Source organism: Mustela nigripes, chromosome 12, assembly GCF_022355385.1.
Source record: "Mustela nigripes isolate SB6536 chromosome 12, MUSNIG.SB6536, whole genome shotgun sequence".
Classification (NCBI taxonomy): domain Eukaryota; kingdom Metazoa; phylum Chordata; class Mammalia; order Carnivora; family Mustelidae; genus Mustela; species Mustela nigripes.
This window is the reverse complement of record NC_081568.1, coordinates 101,877,697-101,885,645: the sequence shown is the minus strand read 5'-3', so window position 1 is coordinate 101,885,645 and position 7,949 is coordinate 101,877,697. Positions and strand designations below refer to the sequence as shown.

At 39.8% G+C, this 7,949-nt stretch overlaps 1 protein-coding gene across 14 annotated transcripts in view; it reads right to left on the bottom strand.

Annotated features, from left to right (window-relative positions):
- AGGF1 (angiogenic factor with G-patch and FHA domains 1) overlaps positions 1-7,949 on the bottom strand; it is a 124,415-nt gene that overhangs the window by 74,336 nt on the left and 42,130 nt on the right. For 2 of the 14 annotated variants that reach the window (XR_009407523.1, XR_009407526.1), the window contains one exon: positions 7,314-7,404. The exons of the other annotated variants lie outside the window; for them this stretch is intronic. The gene's annotated coding sequence lies outside the window, so the exon portion shown is untranslated. The remainder of the gene's footprint in view (positions 1-7,313; positions 7,405-7,949) is intronic. 14 annotated transcript variants of the gene reach the window in all.

Sequence of the window (7,949 nt, the reverse complement as noted above, 5' to 3'; positions counted from 1 at the left end):
CAAGCAGGGGGGGTGGGAGAGGGAGAAACAGGCTCCCTGCGGAGCATGGAGCCCAACGCAGGGCTCAATCGCAGGATCCTGGGATCGTGACCTAAGCCGAAAGCAAATGCTTAACTACTGAACCACCCAGGCGCCCCCAAAGGATCTGTTCTAAGCCAACATTGATTATATAACAATTCCTGCTCAAAGGCCCCCCAAGATCACCCCCATCATTAATAAGCTTCGACTTTGTAGCCTGACATTCAAGTACCCCAACCCTGCTGCCAGTCTTGTCTTTCCCCTCCCCTACCTACACTATATGCTCCAGCCCAACCGGACTCTGTTCTTTTTGACATGCCCTCGTCTTGGCACCTGTATGCCTGTTTGCCCTTGCTCCACTTAAAAGGCCTCTTCAGTCTCTGAGTATGAAGAATTCCACCCATTTTCAAAGACCAAGCTCAAATTCCACTGCCTGAATGAAGCTTTCCTTGGTTATTCCTAATTTAGAGACGATTCTTTTCTTCTTTGGACTCCTTAGCATTTTATAGCCTCTTAACACTTAGAACGTGCCATCTGGCATATAATTCTATGGGTTCTTGTCTTTCCTCCTGCCAGACCCGAACCCTCGGGTCTATTCCTACAGTGTTTTGCATATAATAGCTGCTCAATAAATATCTGAGGCATTGAACTCAATGTGTTGAGTTTTACAAGTCAGTTTTCCCAGTTATTAATTATTCATTTATCTTTAATTCTGAGTAGAAGTCACAGCAGAAAAAAAAATAGCCTAGAAGGAAATAGCAGTAATAATTTTTTAAGTTTTTTAGTCAAGTGTCCATTATTGCACTGTTCGGTTTGAATCCAAATTAGTATTTCACTACTAGTGTGTCATTATAAGGAACGTTTTTCTTAAAACGTTTTTCATTACCCAAGTAACAAAAGACAATGCCTCAATCTAGGAAGAAATCAGAAAAACAACCCCCAGGATCCTGTCACCTTAGGAAAACTGCATAAACATTTTAATGTATTTTATTCTTTCGTCTTTCACAGTCTTTACATTTCCTAAAAATAGTATGTTATTTCTATTAAGTACTGAAATATAACTTCTTCATGTGGATGTATAACTTTGGCTATATGAGGAATTTGAACACTTTAGAAGAAAGAAATCATCTACAAACATTACTCTTCTATTTCACCAACTGTTAGAACCATTAATATCAGCAAAGATGGACTTTTAGAATCTCCCAACTGCTCGCTCAAGAAAGATGACTAATGGGAGCACCAATAGCTTCTGTTTGCGAGACAGGGGGAAATAGTTAGCCTGACTAGTAACTCAGTGCTGGCAGTGGGAGTTAAGCAAAGAGATTTTACTTTCTGCTTTATATAGTTCTGCATTGTTATATTTTTTTTTACACCAAGCATGAATTACTTTTATAATACAAAATAAAATTATTTACATTTCTCAAATTAGAACTCCTGACCATTCCACTTTCTTAGGTAAAATATAAAAAACCCAACAAAGACTAGTGTAATCCCCACTTTTAGAAAAGCCTAGAGCGAAATGCAGCCCTTGTCCAGTCTAACACTATCATTTGACAGAAGAGAAAAATGAGCCCCTGAGTGGCTTGCCCACTATCAGGAGATAATGGCTATGGTGGTTCACCGGACTCCAACCCCAAGAGATACTGTGCCTTTTTAGCCTTAAGGACTTCTGCTGGCTCATCTGTCAAAGCCCAGGTGTTGTCAGGAAGAATAAGTCAAGCTGGACTCCAGAGAACGTAGAGATGGGTTATGGGGACTGCACTGGTCTGCCTGTAACCCAGTTGACTCACAGCTGTCACTGCTGATGGGTGACAGTGACACAGCTCGCCCAGATCAGCTGGGCTTCCCTGACTTCCATGACTGGGTTTGCTAATAGAGACACCCACATGCTGCCTTTGAGAGCAAGCACTCAGTGGCAAGAAGGATGGCTGGAATAGGGATGCAGAATGCCCTGAACCCAACTTCTGAACTCCTCCCATGATGCAAAGTGATCAGTCACTTCTTTAAGTTAAAATTTGGCAGAGACGAGGGGGAAGCAAAGCAGGGTACTGACAGCCAAAGTTGAAACAGCTAGAGCCCTTTATATACCCAAGTTGTCATCCCTGGAGCTGGAGATGGAAGAGCTGGTTTGGGCTTTCTATTTTAAATAGCTGTCCATATCTTTGACATCTTAGGCATTCATTAAGACTGGGCTTTTGTTTTGCTGCCACTCAATAAGGAATTCTACTTTTAAAGGTTTGAACTTCTTACCTTTCCACAATCTAAATCTGCTTGTCTGCAAAATGGATGAGGTGATCATTAAGATCCTCTCTGGCTATGGTATGATTACATGGTATGATTACATGCAATAGTTTAACATCAACTGACCATTGAGTCATTGAGTTGTTTAACTGGATTTTCTTGTTCACTTTAGAAGAAATGTTGATAGTAACATGCTTATTCTCAAAAACAAAACAAAACAAAACAAAAAAACAGGAGTATATCAAACTTCTTCCACGGTATTGAAGTACTCACTCTATCATTCACTCCCTAGAACCGAAGATGTGTGCAATGGTCATAAGTATGCTCTCTTGTACCCACTCTTTTGTCCTCATGACATAATTGTCCAGATTTTACAAATGAGGCCACACACTTCAACAAGGCGAAGTGACCTGCTGAAAGACAACAGCAAATTGGAGGCTGGAGCTCAGTCCATGGATTCCAGTCATACCTGGGACCAAATTTCCTCCCAGGCTTCCCTCCTTGTAGTCCACCTCTTTACCAGTGCTATCCTGGGTGGAGTACTGACAGTTGGGTTGATATTGGCTGCTTTCCACCCACAAGTTATGTTGCTGGGGGTAAGCTAGACCTTAAGGAAGTGAGGATGACCACTGTATTAGTTTGCTGTTGTAGCAAATTACCACAAACCTTGTGCCTAAAAACAACACAAGTTAATTATCTTAAAGTTCTGTAAGCCGAAAGTCTGAAATTGAACTCAGTGTCTGCAGATTCATGTTCCTTTCTAGGGGCTGTAGGAGACGGTTTTTTGTTTTTTGTTTGGTTTTTTTTTTTTTTTTTTTTGCCTTTTCCAGCTTCAGGAGGCTGCCCACATTCCTTGGCTTGTGGACCCTTCTATCTTAAGGTCAACAAGGGCCATTCTTTCTCACATTGCATCACTCTGATACCCTCTTCCACATTAAATGGACCCTTCTCTTTATTTTATGGTCTGTTGGTTAACAACTTAATTCTATCTGCAACTTTAATTCTTCCCTGACAGGTAACATACTGATAGTTTCCAGGGATGAGGACATAGACATTTGCTAAGGGGCAAGTGTGGGAATCTATGATCTGCCTACCACATAGCATTATCCTGCCTTGCTTAGGTTTGGAGGTATATGAGAAAGGCAAAGTGCTTGATAGGGAATCCCTATTCCCCAGAAATCAATACTTTAATGGGGGTCCTAATCTCCCCCACTTTTGTAAATCTGCTTAGAGCATAATAAGTCTATTATGCTCATTGACTTTTCTGAGATAGATACCTGCTAGGTGGGTGTGAAGGATGCCTCTAAGGGGAAATCAGAGGCCTCCATAGTGTTGAGAATTAAATATTTAAATACCTGTGCACTCACTAGGACCTGAGTGACTAGTAAGGTCAAGTGGTGATATGTGACTTATAAGCCTTTGGTCAGATAGAATTAAAATTTAAGCTTCCCCCAAAGAAGAGAGTACTCAAATATTACAATTAATAAAGTTGTTGAAATATTTTTTTTAAGAATCTTAAGCTTTCAACCATGCGTGTTACATGTCACCTTGGCAATCACCTTAAGCTCTCTGAAACCCAGTTTTCTCATTGGTAAAATGGGAATAATATATACAACGATTAAATAAGATATTATTTGGGCAAATTTTGACATATAGTTTAAACTCAGTAACTATGACTTCTTTTTTTTTCTCTTATCTGAATGGGAGCTCATAACCAATCCAAAGGATCTCAGAAAGAGCAGGTTCCCTGGGATGATTCCTAAGAATGGCTGCTCACAAGCCACACAGGTTTGCCAAGTCATTCTCCTTCATGATAGATACCTGAGTTCTCAAATAAGCTAATCCAGTCAAAATTAAGACTTTTGACTATAAAGTAGTTTGACCAAAATTACAAGTCAATGTATCAAATCCTATTCATCTAACTACTCTTCCCTTAAGCAGTTACCTTGAAAGACTAGAGAGTTATTCCAAAAATTCTTCCATACTTAAAACATCTCTGGATCTCCTATAGTAGCTCTCAGAGTTTCTGGAACATTCTTAAAAACATCCTTAAGTTGGGAAATACTCATCTTTCCAGGAAAATTTTTATTTTTTGAAAAGAGCAGCCAGTTATTCAGAGCTCATTCTGATAAATATGGTAGATGATTAACCAGATTAACATTACTAGTAAATAAGGTGTATTATAATAAAGCAATAATTACTTTTGTGTGGCTCATAAACTGGCCTTCATAGTGTTATATATTAAGGTTAAGTAAAGGTAGCATGGTCATAGTAGACATTAAGGCCCACTTTAGTGGGTTTATGATGTGAATTAATTCAAATAGCACCGGGAGTCATTACATATTTAAATAGTATTAAATGTTTCTTTTTATGAAAATTTTAATTATGACATTCTCTGAAATCTGATTTCATAGTACTAAAATAAAGGCTTTAAGGAAAAGCATTAAATGCTAATGAAAGCTTTATTATTTCAGTATATATTCTCCCAGGCGTTTGGTCAAGGTATGTAACGATCAGATGAAGGAGTTGACAACCTTCCTGGCCTCTACAGTCTACTAGTAACTGAAGGCTAAGTAACACACTCACATGTTTAAATATATTGAATAATATTCTACCAACATCTTCCTCTCTTTGCTTTCTGGACAACGAAATATCATGGCATCTTAACATAGAGGAAGGAAGCTAGCTTTTTGTTGGAAGAATTTCTGAAAAGTCATTCTTACGCAAGCAGGCGAAAGTCATCGTTTGCCTCCATTCACATTAACTTCCCCAAGTGTGTTTGCTTCTCATCCTCCAGGGACTTTCTGATTTACATGTTCTCCATCAATTCCAATTTCCAATGATCTGATTCATGCTGCTTTTTTTTTTTTTTTTTGTACTTCAGTGATCTATTGTTCAGACTCAGAACACAAAAGCCTAGTGTTTGAGCAGGCAGAGTCCATACTGTTCCCAGGTAACTAGAGGAGATACATAACTGAATGAAAGCCTACAGCATCAGTAAGGTTTTACTGTTGTCTACATATTCAAAACCTTGAATAAACATTTTTTGAAGGCAGAGTTTATAAGATTCCCCTAAAAAGGTCTGGTTCAAATGTGAAACATTTGAAAAACAAAAACTGTTCCTTCCTCAAGAACTCTGGCTTTTGCAAAAACTTTGACATGAACATAATCTGTTTTGGATTAATACTCTGGACTATCGGGGTGCCTGGGTGGCTCAGTGGTTTAAGCCTCTGCCTTCAGCTCAGGTCATGATCTCAGGATCCTGGGATAGAGCCCCGCATCGGGCTCTCTGCTCAGTAGGGAGCCTGCTTCCCCCTCTCTCTGCCTGCCTCTTTGCCTACTTGTGATCTCTAACAAATAAATAAAATCTTTAAAAAAAAATAATACTCTGGACTATCAAGGCCTTCATGTGACTACTTGGCCTTTACATGCTACAAATACTATCCAAAAATAAATGTAAGCTCCAAGATTACAGAGAGTCTTGTTCCATTTACTACTGTATCCCAAGCGCCTAGCATAATGCCTGGACCTTATTAAGTTCCTCAAGGCTATCTGCTGAATGAATGCATGCTGTTCGAAGATTTTACTGTCTGAAATCAGTCCCTTTTGCAGTGCTCCTACAGTTTTCCTGCTTTTACAGTGTACTGAGAGCCAGGGTGGGCCTGCTTGATGTCCCTATCACCTTTTCCAGATGGTTTCATTTCCAAAGTCATGCAGAATCCACCCCTTCTTTGAGGAAGACCTCAAAGTCCCACCGACAAAACCTCCTACACTTTATCACTATAGTTTACTAGTCTCCTACTCATTCTGCAGTACTAATTAGTAAATGTCCCTCCTATCATCACCTGAAGGAATGAAGATGACGCATCCACTTACCCTACCCCATCCTCTGACTTCCTCTAATTTCAGAAACCCCCATATCTACTCCAAGATGCTTCTCCTACAACTGTGCGCTTGCTATTGGTAGCATGGCATAACAACACTAATAACTGCTAATATGTGAGGGCTTATTATGCACCAGACACTGAACCACATAGGCCTTATCTCATTTAAACTTCCCAATAGCTACATGCAGACCAAGTATAGAGGTTTAAACAAATTTTAAACATCGCTCAGCTCAGGAGTGGTAGAGCTAAAATGTGAATCCAAATCAGCTAGGCTCCTTAGTCTGTGCTCTTAATAGTGCACTGGGATGAAAAGAATCAAGATTTAAACCCTAGCTCTGCCACTGTGCCACAGAAACTTTTTGATTTTGAGCAAAATAAAAACCTCTCCAAACCTCAGTTTTTTTAATTCATAAAATACTGGCAGGAATAAAGAAGATAATGTATGTTAAGTGCTTAGCAGAGCATCTGACATGCTACAGATGTGGGTTCCATCCATCCTACCAACACATGCTCTTTGAGCACATCATCAACATTGAATGCTGTGACAGGTATGGAAGATACAACAGTGACTAAGACCAAAATGGTCACTGCCTTCACAGGTCTGCACAACTCCTGATGGGTACTCAGTAATATCTGATAGATGGAAAAAGCCCTCAAGGAGGTCTGTTAGCCTCCTTCAATCAGCCCCTCTTCAATCAGCCAGTTATTCTGACATAAAGCAATCTAATGAGAATATTTCACTGCTTAAAACCTTCAGGAATTCCACACTGTGGAAGAGATAAAATCCAAATTTCTTTTTTTATTATTATTTTCCTAAAGTAGGCTCCACACCCAATGTGGGGCTTGAACTTACAACCCTGAGACCAAGAGTTCTATGCTCTACCGACTGAGCCGACTACCGACTTCGGCTCAACCAGGAGCCCCAATCCAAATTTCTGAACACAGTATTATAGCTATAGGTACGTGGTTCAGATCCCCTCCCCACCAGCTCCTCTTTAAGCCATGAAATTCTTTCTACGTATGAAATCTGGAAGTCAAATCAACATAGACTAATTCTGATAACAGCATGAGAACTGGAATTACCAGTTTGGCATCCTAACCCTTTCCCACCCCCATCACTTATTCACACATACACACACATACGCACTTGCATACATACCCACCTACCCTCAGCTCCTTTAAGACAATGCCATGGGTTCTGTCAAACCATCTGAAAACCAAGTTTTAAATCCAGGTGTTTCTAACTGTAGAACACAACCTATCAGGGGATTATGAAATCAAATTAGTGGTTGGAATTAGTGATTTGGAAACAAAAACAAAGAGTACATTATGTGGACTAACAGCTAAGTATTGGTATATAAAACCTGTTACAAGGGAGCCTGAGTATCTCAGTCCATTAAGCGACTGACTCTTGGTTTTGGCTCAGGTCATAACCTTGGAGTCCTGGGATTGAGCTCCACATCAGGCACTGTGCTGAGCGTGGAGTCTCCTGTCTCTCCCCCTCTGCTCCTCTTCCTGCTCTCTCTCAAATAATGAAATCTTAAAAAAAAAAAAAAAAAAAAAAAAAAAAAAAAACCTGTTTAAATGCACATACAACATACTTATGTTCTGAGCCATAATATAAATTGTATTTCTTAACATGGACCATTGTCAAAATGGTGTAAAAACCATTGCTTCACACCCTCTGTGTAGCCAGCCTCAGCTCCATGCTTCCTCAGTCACACAAAACTCCATCTGCATCAAGCGATTTGCAATTCCCCAAACCCACCTCGTTCTTTCACTGCTTGCCTATAAGCTATAACC